This window comes from Triticum dicoccoides, chromosome 4B (assembly GCF_002162155.2).
Source record: "Triticum dicoccoides isolate Atlit2015 ecotype Zavitan chromosome 4B, WEW_v2.0, whole genome shotgun sequence".
Classification (NCBI taxonomy): Eukaryota; Viridiplantae; Streptophyta; class Magnoliopsida; order Poales; family Poaceae; genus Triticum; species Triticum dicoccoides.
The window spans coordinates 318,086,291-318,098,885 of record NC_041387.1 but is presented as its reverse complement, the minus strand read 5'-3'; the positions used below and the strand labels follow the sequence as shown (position 1 = coordinate 318,098,885).

The 12,595-nt window shown below is 44.4% G+C and overlaps 1 long non-coding RNA gene across 1 annotated transcript; it reads left to right on the top strand.

Moving 5' to 3' along the window:
• The first annotated feature begins 892 nt into the window (after positions 1–892).
• Positions 893–2,192, top strand: LOC119296051. Its single transcript, XR_005144709.1, has 2 exons — positions 893–1,421; positions 1,482–2,192. It is a non-coding gene; the product is annotated as an uncharacterized LOC119296051 (long non-coding RNA).
• Positions 2,193–12,595: the final 10,403 nt, after the last annotated feature.

Sequence of the window (12,595 nt, the reverse complement as noted above, 5' to 3'; positions counted from 1 at the left end):
TCTGCCACCCCCTATGGACCCCCACTTTGTGTCAGCGGTAGGGGAATCCTAGCTATGAACTCATGCCCCCCAAATAGCTAGGTTTGAAATCTCACCCTACCATAACACAAAACCTATAGGAGTCCATCATGATCAAACCACCCTTTCGCTTTCGGTCAAAGGTGGACTGTGTGCGGGCACACAAATGTGTACTTGTGGCGCGAGATGGGTGAGACCACAAATGAACCACCTGCATGTGACCATATTATATGTATGAAAAGGGTGTGGTGTGATATTTAAATACCCAATTCACAATTTTTATGTGGCACATGTGCCTCGCAACTTAACTGGACTTCCCCGAACCCACGAAGGATGCAGGAAGTGCGAAGTAGCCCCACCCCCACCCCTGCACACTTTGAGTCGGTGGGAGAGGACATCTCACTAAGAAGTAGTGTAACACAGACCAAGCAGAATCCAACTTGGTTATACAACCTTTCTCGTTGTTGGTCAAAGTGATGAACGTCCATGAGACACCATAAAATGGGCTAGCTTGTCGCTGAGAACCACGCGAGAGGGAGTGCCTAAAGACAAAACTATTGCGTGCATGTGGCCCAAACATACGTACATGGAAGTGGTGTGTGGTGTTTCAATACCCGATGCACAACTTTGATGTGGCACCGTGCTTTGGAACCATAAAGTCCCATGCTAAGTGAGGGTTCACGATGCATAGCATATATATAGGGTGGGTGTATTCTGCTAACACCCCCTAAGAGTCTTATTCTGCACACAAATCTCTTATTCTGCTAACAGCACCTAGCTGACCGTAGCTACAAACAAACCCGAAAAACAACTGAACCGAGCTGCTGGCGCTAGAAAAAAACCACGTTATCCTCCCCCAATCCTCTCTCTCTCCCATGAATTCCCCCTCGGCCCCTCCCAGCCCGGAACCTCCCCCGTGTCGCTGCCCAACTGCCTCCCCCGTGCCGCTGCCTCACTGCCTCCCCCACGCCGCCTAGCCACCACCTTTGCTCGTGCCGCCGCCCCACCTACTTCCCCCACGCCATCGCCCCACCTCCTTCCCCTATGCCGCCGTGGCGCCATCGCCCCGATGTGCTTTCGCCGCATACCACACCACTATGAAAGGGCACCAGTGGGGGCAGTGATACACGGTGGTCCAAGCTCGGGTGGATGGGTGCTGGATCCGTTCGCCCCCGGCCATGACCGCTGCAATTTGGCCGACAGTGGATTCTCCCTCTCCCCATACTCCTGGCCGGATCCGCCCACTCCGAGCTGTGGCGCTGTTCCTCGGTGCCGCGGCGTGTGTCAAAGGCCCACTGCTGGGGTGGCAACTGGAGGGAAGGAGCGGAGGTGGGCATGCGGCATCGACACAAATCGGAGGAGTGGAGGTGCTACACCTGCAGCTACGGCCAGATCCATCGCAGGTAAGACAAAGTAGATGGCCACCCTCTGCCCCCTTCTCCACTTGACTCTTCTAGATCCAGGCGGCCCCGTGCCCCCGGGAGGAGGCAAGAAGGGATCCCGTCGCGCTGGCCGCCTGGTTCACTGGAGGAGGAGGTCGGGAATGGGGGGCTCAGGTGGTGCAGCTCATGTCCGTGCTGCCCATCCCTCCCCATCTACCATGTTGGTGGCTGCATCATGCAGCGCCGTCGTGCTCTATCTTCGACGTTGACGTCCAGTCCGGGCGATGTGATTGTGCAGCTCGCCATCGTCTCTGGTCCTCCCCAGTACCCCTCTCATCCCCGCCCCCCTGGTCGTTGGATCCAGAGGTGCTACAAAGCAGCAGCAGTTCCCGAAGACCCTCGTTGCAATTCGCCAGCACGGTGTTGTGTTTTGCTCCGCGTGCGTTCTTGTTCACGGGGCACATTTACATCAAAAAAGCTAGCGATTCACTGTATCTTTTTTGAACATGCAGTGCTGTGGGGGTTGCAGTTTTTGCATTTTTCAGATTTTTCTTGCAGTCCCTTGGGAACACAGGTGCAGTGCTGTGGGGGGTGGACATGCAGTGCACCGGCGACCGACTTGCATTTCACTGAAAAAATTAGGATTTATTTTTAAAGTCCCATGTCATTGTAATTTGTATGTGTTTGTGCTGTGTATTCGCCATGTCTCGTAGCCCAGGAATGTATAGAAGAAAACAACAGTACTTTATTTGAAGTGCAGCTCACTTGTTTGATCGCTGCAGTGATCTTTTCTCTCCCAGCAGTCCACTATGTTGCCAAGTGCAGAAAATTTAGAAGATTTTTTTGAAAAGGGTTGATTTTTCTATGCAGCTTGCCCTGTTGTTGGGACTTTATTTGAATGTGTTCAGAAATTGCAGTCTGGAGTATCTGCACATGCAGTGCATATGTTGCTTTTGTGTTTGTGGATTTTTTTGTATAAAGATTATAGGGACTCATTTGATTGCAGCGAAACATGGTGACGTTCAGACATGAGCATGCAGTTTCGACCATGTGGACATGCAGTGCAAAAATGGTGTTTTCCGTGTTTGATGATTTTATGTATAAATGTTATATGGACTCGTTTGAAAATTATTTACCAAAGAAGTTCATTTGGAATTGTGTTGCGACTCATTTCCATCGACCATGCGGTTCGCTTCACATGTACAGCTCGCCAATGTGGAAACCCAAAACTCCAAACAGAAAAAGAAAGAAGGAAATGCAGTGCAAAGATGTGTTAAATGAAAAAATGGTCGAGAAACAACAAAAAAGTAATGCCGTTCACTTGACCATTTGATGCAGTGCAAAGATGTGTTAAATGAGAAATGGTAGAGAAATGACAAAAAAAGTAATGTCGTTCACTTGACCATTTGATGTAGTGTGGTTTTCTAACTGAATCAGTGTGGTTTTCTAAACTGAAGCAGTGCGCTCGGCTGTATGATGTTGTTCATCTTGTAAGTGACCATTTGATGCAGTGTGGTTTTCTAACTGAAGCAGTGTGGTTTGATGTCTGATGTTGTTCATGTTGTAAGTGCAAAAAAAATGTTACTGAAACGACAAATAAAGTAATGCGGTTTACTTCTCCATGCATTTGGGGTTCACTTACGCCCAATGTGAAGTCCCGTCCACTTCCTCGCACGAGAAAATTTACGTGTAAATAAAAGAAATCAAGCAGTTCACTTGCCCATCTGATGGGGTGCGGCTTCCTGTCTGAAGCAGTGCGTTCTTCTGTCTGATGCAGTACACAAGTCGATTTGGGTGTCACGAAAAATAGAGTTTCCTTATTTTGGTAAAATTGAAATTGCTCTTAAACCGTAAGGAATTAGAGTGTGTTCTACATGAAAAAGTTGCGTCTTGTTGATATCTCTCCAACAGCATATCATTTGAATCATTTAGAAAAGTGGTTTGAAAAAGTTTCACAAAAACGACCGCTGCCACATGTCGTCCGCCACACCATTTTCGAAATTAACTTAAAACCATAAGGAATAATAAAAACATTTCAACATGTGAAAGTTGCCCCTTGTCCGTAGCTTTCCAACGGCGTATCACACGCCTTGTTTCGACAAACGGTTCAAAAACTGGAGTAAAAACAGTACAAAAATTGCAAAAATTTCAAAAAAAACATAATTCCGCGATTTAGTAAATTTGAAACTACTCTTAAACCGTAACGAATTACAGAAAATATTAGATATAAAAAGATGCGCATCGATCATATCTTTCTAGCAGCGTATCATTTGCATTATTCCGATGAACGGTTTAGAAAAAATCGCGAAAATACGCTCGCTGCTACTCGTCGTCCGCCGCGCCGTTTTTGAAACTGTTCTTAAACCGCAAGGAATCTCAAAAAGTGTTCAACATGGCGAAGTTGCGCCTAATCCATAGCTTTCGAATGGTATATTATATGCCTCGTTTCGATAAACGGTTAAAAATTAGAGCAAAAACAGTACCAGAAAAACACTGCATGTAATTTTTTTTGACGCGAACTTCATTAGTGTGTATTGTAGTGCTCGTTGTCAAAATGATGCAGTGCGCTTCTGTTGAGCGTGCAGTGCCAAAGTGTTATCAAAATAACCATTCTGCTAATATTAGCAGAATAGACCGGCTGTATACACACACACACACACATATACACACACACACACACACACACACACACACACACACACACACACATATATATATATATATATATATATATATATATATATATATATATATATATATATATATATGTACGTATGTCACCCCACTTCGAGCTAGTGAGAGGGATTCATGTGTACGCATGCGCTCAAACTTAATTAGGTTTGGAATCTCACCATGATCAACCTACTATATGATAACACGAACCAAAGAAAAAGAATCAACCCTGGTAACCTTTCTTGTTCTCGGTCGAAATGATGGACGTCCACGCGGGTCCACAAATATATTGGCTTGCCGCTGATAACCAAGTGAGTGAGAGTGTCCAAAGACAACCACTGCATGCATGTGTCCCAAACATATTTATGGAGGTGCGTGATGCATGCATATGTTTGAATACTCAATGCACAACATTGATATGGTGCATGTGTTGAAAATCGCACAGTCCCCACACAAAGCAAGAGGTTCATAACGCGTCGTGTGCTCGCACCACCACTTTGATCCGTCGGGATGGATTCATGTGTACACATACGCTCAAAGTATATTATGTAATCTCACATCATGACCTATACCGTAAGACAAAACCAAAAATTAATCCCCTCCTAAGTCGAATTGACCTCTCTCGCTGTTGGTCAAATTGAAGGACCAAGCGGGCCCACAGATGGAAGCATCACCGATAACCGCGTGATTGAGTCCCGGGGACAACCACCATCGCTTGCATGTGTGCCAAACATATGTACGGAGGTGTGTGGTTGTGATGTATTGAATACTTAATGCACAACTTTGATGTGGCGTCTGCCACGAAATCTATGAAGTCCCCACATGGAGCTATGTTCATGACTCGTAGTATATGCTGGTCCCATCACCCCTTCGACGCATACTATATACTCCTACTATAACATAGCCCAGAAAGAATCAACCTTGTTCGTCAAACTAACCTCTCTCGTTGGGTCAAAGTGATGGACGACGACCTCAGGGGTCGATGGGAGGGAAGCATGGCACGCGAGTGAGTGTCCTATCGGACAACCACTGTCTGCATGTGGCCCAAAGAGGTGTTTGTGTGATGTTTGAATACCCTATGCACAACTTTGATATGGCACCTGCCTCAGAAACTGAGAAGTCCCCACAAAGAGCGAGGTTCAGGACGCGTAGTATGTGTTGCGCCCCCCTTCGATGCGTACTATACACTCCTACCATAACACAAACCAAAAAGAATCATCCTTGACGGTCAAATTAACATCTCTCGTTGGGTCAAAGTGATGGATGACAACCTCATGGGCCCACAGATGGAAGCTCCACATGCGAGTGAGTTCCTATAGAGCAACAATCGCCTGCGTGGTGTTGTGTGATGTTTGAATACCAATGCACAACTTTGATGTGGCACCTGCCTGGGGAACCGGAAAGTCCCCACATGGAGCGAGGGTCGTGACACGTAGTATATGTCGCCCCCCTCTTTGACGTGTCCTAAATACTCCTACCATACACACGTAACACAAACCAAAAAAGAACCATCCTTATTGTGCAAATTAATCTCCCTCTCGTTGTAGGTTCAAACTTATCGACGACGACCTCATAGGCCCATAGAGAGCATGACATGCGAGTGAGTGTAATAGGACAACCACCACGTGCATGTGCCCCAAAGAGGTGTTGTGTGATGTTTGAATACCCAATGCACAACTTTGATGTGGCATATGCCTCGCAAACCGGAAACACACTACACAAAGGTTCATGACACGTAGCCCCCCTCACTTCGAGCCGATGGGAGGGACTCATGTGTGGGCACGTGCCCAAACTTTGATATGGAATCTCACCACGATCCACAACATAACACATGCCAAGATGAATCCACCTTTTGTCAAATGCCTCTCGCTTCGGTGAAAACTGATAACCTTCACGGTCTAACAAATGGGCACATCACTGATAACCGCACGAGGGAGTGTCCGAGGACCACCAATGCATGCATCTGGCCCGAACATGTATGTATAGAAGGGTTCTGTAATGTTTTAAATAACCAATTCACGACTTTGATGTGGCAGCTAACTCACAAAATGATCAATCCCAGACGGAGGCTCACAACTCGTAGTGTACTGCCGGACCCCTCCCCCCCCCCACACACACACCGCACCACCACCACCACTTCAAGGCATGTCAAACTTTTTCTGCAGTGCACATGTGACCAACGGAGTGTCGTGTTAAAATTCGAAAAACCAATCAGAGATCATTTGGCCGTTTTATACATTGATTGATTTCCTAGGGATTTAGTGCACCAAAAACAAATTTGTGCTACATGTGCACCAAAATGGATTACAAAATCATATGTGTGGCCCTGGGTGCATGTTTCCCCATCCAAGAAATTTCAAAACATTGAGAATCTTGATTTTTAAAATTCAGTAAATCCAAAACTTAGTTGAAATTCATAAAACTTATCGTGGTGTCATATTGACAACAATAGACTGTGATATAGTGTTTTTTTTTGTCAAATTTAAGACAAGTTTTGATATAATCTTCTTCCAGACGGAGTTAATAATTGGCAACCAATATCGCAAACGAAATATTTATTCGAACCGTGGGCATTAGACCAATAATGTATACATGCCATGCTTCGGTTAAGCAATATAAAGCGGCAGAATTAATCATCAAAAAGAAAAACAATATGCTTGCCGCCACGCATCTCGCGTGCCGTGCGAGCATGCTTGAGTTGACGGGACGCATGCGAGCAGTCTGTCGTGCAGGCAGAATGGGAGGTGTGCGTGCAGGTGTGTGAATTGGTGAGAGGCGTGTTCGCTATGTAGTGTTACTGGGAGGCATGCAAGTGGCCGTGTGAAATAACGATAGGCATGCCAGTAGTCCACTATGCAGGTTCACCGAGGGGTGAGCCAACCCTTTGACCGCTGCCCATGCTACGCTTGAGCTTGCGTTGGTTTTCCTTGAAGAGGAAAGGGTGATGCAGCAATAGTAGCATAAGTATTTCCCTCAGTTTTTGAGAACCAAGGTATCAATCCAGTAGGAGGCTCCTCAAAAGTCCCACGCACCTACACAAACAAACAAAGAACTCGCAACCAATGCAATAAAAGGGTTGTCAATCCCTTCACGGCCACTTGCGAAAGTGAGATATGATAGAGATAGTATGATAAGATAAATATATTTTTGGTATTTTATAATATAGATGCAAAAAGTAAAGATGCAAATAAAAGTAGATTGAAAGCTTATATGATAAAATATAGACCCGGGGGCCATAGGTTTCACTAGTGGCTTCTCTCAAGATAGCATAAGTATTACGGTGGGTGAACAAATTACTGTCGAGCAATTGATAGAAAAGCGAATAATTATAAGATTATCTAGGCATGATCATGTATATAGGCATCACGTCCGCAACAAGTAGACCGACTCCTGCCTGCATCTACTACTATTACTCCACACATCGACTGCTATCCAGCATGCATCTAGAGTATTAAGTTCATAAGAAGAGAGTAACGCATTAAGAAAGATGACATGATGTAGAGGGATAAACTCAAGAAATATGATATAAACCCCATCTTTTTATCCTCGATGGCAACAATACAATACTTGCCTTGCAACCCTTTCTGTCACTGGGTAAGGACACCGCAAGATTGAACCCAAAGCTAAGCACTTCTCCCATGGCAAGAAAGATCAATCTAGTAGGCCAAACCAAACTGATAATTCGAAGAAACTTGCAAAGATAACTCCATCATATATAAAAGAATTCAGAGAAGATTCAAATATTATTCATAGATAAACTTGATCATAAACCCACAATTCATCGGATCTCGACAAACACAGCGCAAAAAGAGTTTACATCGAATAGATCTCCACAAGAAAGGGGGAGAACATTGTATTGAGATCCAAAAAGAGAGAAGAAGCCATCTAGCTAATAACTATGGACTCGAAGGTCTGTGGTAAACTACTCACAACTCATCGGAGGGACGCCCTGGATGTTTTTGGGGTACGTAGGTATATATAGGAGGAAGAAGTACGTCGGTGGCCACCTGAGGGGCCCAGGAGACAGGGGCACGCCCAGGAGGGGTGGGCACGCCCTCCTATCTCCTGGCCGCCTCGTTTGCTGCTTGACTTGCACTCGAAGTTTTCCGGATCACGTTCGTTCCAAAATCACGCTCCCGAAGGTTTCATTTCATTTGGACTCCGTTTGATATTCCTTTTCTTCGAAATACTGAAATAGGCAAAAAAAACAATACGGGCTGGGCCTCCGGTTGGTAGGTTAGTCCCAAAAATGATATAAATGTGTAAAATAAAGCCCATAAACATCCAAAAGGGGTAATATAATAGCATGGAATAATCAAACATTATAGATACGTTGGAGACGTATCAAGCATCCCCAAGCTTAATTCCTGCTCGTCCTCGAGTAGGTAAATGATAAAAACAGAATTTTTGATGTGGATTGCTTCCTAGCATAATTCTCAATGTAATTTTCTTTATTGTGGCATGAATGTTCAGATCCAAATGATTCAAAATAAAAGTTCATATTGATAAACGAAATAGTAACATTTCAAGCATACTAATCAAAGCAATCATGTCTTCTCAAAATAACATGGCTAAAGAAAGTTCATCCCTACAAAATCATATAGTTAGGCTATGCGTCATTTTCGTCACACAAAGATGTTCCCAAATTCTACAACCCCGATGACAAGCCAAGAAATTGTTTCGTACTTAAATAATCTCAAACTTTTTCAACCTTCACGCAATACATGAGCGTGAGCCATGGATATAGCACTATGGGTGGAATAGAATATGATGATGGGGATTGAGTGGAGAAGACAAAAAAGGAGAAAGTCTCACATTGACGAGGATAATCAACGGGCTATGGAGATGCCCATCAAGTGATGTCAACATGAGGAGTAGGGATTGCCATGCAACGGATGCACTAGAGCTATAAATGAATACTCAACAAAAGAAAAATAGTGGGTCTGCATCCAACTTGCTTGCTCACTAAGACCTAGGGCATTTGAGGAAGCCCGTCGTAGGAATATACAAGCCAAGTTCTATAATGAAAAATACCCACTAGTATATGAAAGTGACAACATATGAGACTCACTATATGGAAAAACAAGGTGCTACTTTGAAGCACACTAAATGAGACTCATTACATAAAGAACAAGGTGCTACTTTGAAGCACAAGTGTGGAAAAAGAGATAATAACATTGCCCCTTTTTTTGGCCCTGTATTTTCTTTTGGCCTTTCTTTTTTTTGGGCAATGCTCTAATAATGATGATCATCACACTTTTATTGATTACAACATAGGAATTACAAATCGAAACTAGAACAAGATATGACTCTATATGAATGCCTCCCGCGGTGTACCAGGATGGTGCAATGAATCAAGAGTGACATGTATGAAAAGTTATGCATGGTGGCTTTGCCACAAATACGATGTCAACTACATGATCATGCAATGGAAATATGACAAAAGTAAAGTATGTCATGATAATGATGAACGGAATGGTGGAAAGTTGCATGGCAATATATCTCGGAATGGCTATGGAAATGCCATAATAGGTAGGTATGGTGGCTGTTTTGAGGAAGATATAAGGAGGTTTAATTTGTGATAGAGCGTATCGTATCATGGGATTTGGATGCACCGGCGAAGTTTGCACCAACTCTTAAGGTGAGAAAGAGCAATGCACGGTACCGAAGAGGCTAGCAATGGTGCAAAGGTAAAAGTGCATATAATCCATGGACTCAACATTAGTCAAAAGAACTCATATACTTATTGCAAAAATTTACAAGTCATCAAAAATCAAGCACTACGCGCATGCTCCTAGAGGGATAGATTGGTAGGAAAAGACCATCGCTTGTCCTCGACCGCCACTCATAAGGATGCACAAGCCAGGTACACTTCATGTTTCAAATTTGTTACACAACTTTAACCATACATGCATGTTACGGGACTTGCTAACTTCAACATAAGAATTCTTTAAATTCATAATCACCCAACTAGCATGAGTTTAATATCACTACCTCCATATCTCAAAACAATTATCAAGTATCAAATTGATCATAGCATCCAATTCACTTCCTATGATAGTTTTTATTATACCCAACTTGCATGCCTACCATTCTAGGACCAATTTTATAACCATAACAAATACCATGCTGTTCTAAAAGACTGTCAAAATAATATAAGTGAAGCATGAGATACTATCAATTTCTACAAAATTAAGCCACCGCCGTGCTCTAAAAGATATAAGTGAAGCATAAGAGCAAAAACTATCAAGCTCAAAAGATATAAGTGAAGCACATATAGTATTCTATTAAATTCTAATCAAGTAGGCTGCTCCCAAAAGGTGCCAGGACCCCGACTCAATGTCACATCGATCTATCCTGTAACACCTCATATCACTTTGCGGCCTCACGCACGGTATTCCCACGGGTGTCGCCTTACCTTTGCCCAGGACAGTTTGCGCCTTTTGGCTCACGTATATGATGATGTCGCTAGCATCCATATGATAAGGAGCCCAGGCTGACATGACTAGTCGTAAACCCAAAGTGGCACAGACTTACAGGGACAGGCATCCATGACCCAGCATCGAACGTGTCGGTCATCAGCAAGTGGGTCCGGACTGTAGCACTGGGCTAGCAGGACTCCAGTAAACCGGGTTGTAGCGGGCTAACAGGGCTCCGGTACTCAATGCGTGACATTTCCCCGAAGGGACAGACACAGGAACGAAGAAGGACACATGCCGGCCAGCCTAAGTGTTCCGGAGCAGTAGCAAGCTACCATGGCTCAATGGAAACACTAGGAGACATTTCCCGGTAAGAGAGGCTACTAAAGATAAACAACTAGATAGTCAGATCCCACACATACCAAGCATTTCAATCATACACACAATATGCTCGATATGTGCAAAGACAACAAGGCATCACAACATGACTCTACGACACAAGTACTTTATTTAAAGGCTCAAAGAGCCATACATAACATACATACAAGTACGGGTCACACGACCCACATACAAGTCATACAGTCATACAAACCAGCAGCGGAAGTAACTTGTCTGAGTACAGACAACTAGTAAAATAAAAGAGGCTTGGAAAGCCTAGCTATACTACGTGGACCTTCACAAGCTCAGGATTACCACCTGGGCCTTAGTCTACTCGTCGATGTCAACGTCTACGAAGAACCCATCAGAAGGGGTTGCGGCATCTTCTGTAAAATGTAAATTATAGCAACATGAGTACAAAGGTACCCAGCAAGACTTACGTCAGATCCTACATACATGCACATTATCAAGAAGGGTTGGTGGAGTTATTGCAGCAAGCCAGCTTTGACTCTTGGCTAAACTATCCTATGAGACTCCAACTTGAAATGGTTTTGCGCACACGAGTCCACTACTCACCACTTCAATACACCACCGAGGATCCACCTCCGTCATCCTACGGAAGAGCCATCCTCGGCACTCATGCTTATCTTGAGATTTTTAGTAGTATCAATTCACTTGTCTATGAACTGTATAAGCAACCAAGTAGTCCTTTACCGCGGACGCGGCTATTCGAATAGATCATGTTAACCCTGCAGGGGTGTACTTCTTCATACATGTTTCCACCACTTAGCGTCTGCACACGACATGTGCTCGGCAGACTTCAAGCGAAAGCCGACGTGGGTGTAGACCACGACCTACCTAAACACCTAAGTCTCTAGTCCAGGTTTATCGCCTATCCAGGTTCCATCCGAGTCCGGCCGAGGTTTCCCATACGGCCCCGAACGATGTGTACAGGGTTCCCGAGATACCTAACGGGTATTCGATACACCGTGCCACGTACCTACCGCATCACAGCCCACCCCGCGGGTCAGCGCTGTCCACGGCCTCCAGTAAGCTACAAACACCAGAAACTACTTGCAACTCCTGGACAGAGGACTAGGGTGAATAAGAAGTCGAGCGGGGTCATATTTCAGGGCCCAATGCATGGTAGTAGCTGAATCTTAAATCACGCATACAGATCTCAGTTCTTAAGGTCGGCTTCAATGAAACAACCCACCATGTACTCCTACATGGCCTCTCATCGATACCTTTACCAAATCGTGTTCACCACATCACTCTCATTACCGACATGATCATTTCACTCTAGCCCATCACCCAGATGAACCAGACCTGACACGACTCTAAGCATAGTAGGCATAGCAAGGTAGGAACAACACATACATATGGCTCAATCAATTCCTACACATGCTAGTGGGTTTCATCTAATTACTGTGGCAATGACAGGTCATGCAGAGGAAATGGGTTCAACTACCGTAGCACATAGCAGTTTGAAACGCGTTGTCTTAATGCAGTAAAAGAGAGCAAGAGCGAGAACATGGGATTGTATCGATATGATCAAATGGTTGGTTGCTTGCCTGATGGATCGATGCACGGATACGGTTCTTTGCTAGGGTAATCACGGTACTCCTCGGAGGCAGAACCTGCCGCAAAGAACATCTATACACAACCATCACCAAACAATGTGCGACAATATGATGCATGCATGAAACATGGCAATATGAGTGT